This window comes from Mandrillus leucophaeus, unplaced genomic scaffold, assembly GCF_000951045.1.
Source record: "Mandrillus leucophaeus isolate KB7577 unplaced genomic scaffold, Mleu.le_1.0 Scaffold459, whole genome shotgun sequence".
Lineage (NCBI taxonomy): Eukaryota > Metazoa > Chordata > Mammalia > Primates > Cercopithecidae > Mandrillus > Mandrillus leucophaeus.
This window is the reverse complement of record NW_012104909.1, coordinates 301236-301713: the sequence shown is the minus strand read 5'-3', so window position 1 is coordinate 301713 and position 478 is coordinate 301236.

Genomic DNA, 478 nt, shown 5'->3' with positions numbered 1-478 from the left:
CATAGGACTAAACGGGCTCCCAAATGTCCTTGAACAGATTCTATAGAAAGTTTAAACTTTGTGAGATGAATCCACACATCACACAACAGATAGCTTCTTTATCGTTTTTATCGTGGGATATTCAGTTTTTCCCTGTAGGCCTCAATGGGCTCCCAAACACCCCTGCACACGTTCTACAGAAAGAGTGTTTCCAACTAGCTGAATCAAAATAAAGTTTAACTCTGTGAGTTGAATCCACACATCACAAAACTTTTTCACAGATAGATTCTTTCCAGTTTTATCAAGGGATATTCGGTTTTTTACTATAGGACTACAGTCTTCCGATATTCCGCAAAACAGTGTTTCCAATTTGCTGAAACAAAGGAAGGGTTTATCTCTGTGAAACGAATCCATATTCGCAAAGATTTTCGCAGATAATTTCTTTCTAGTTTTTATCGCAGGATATTGTTTTTCACTACAGGCCTCAATGGGCTCCCAA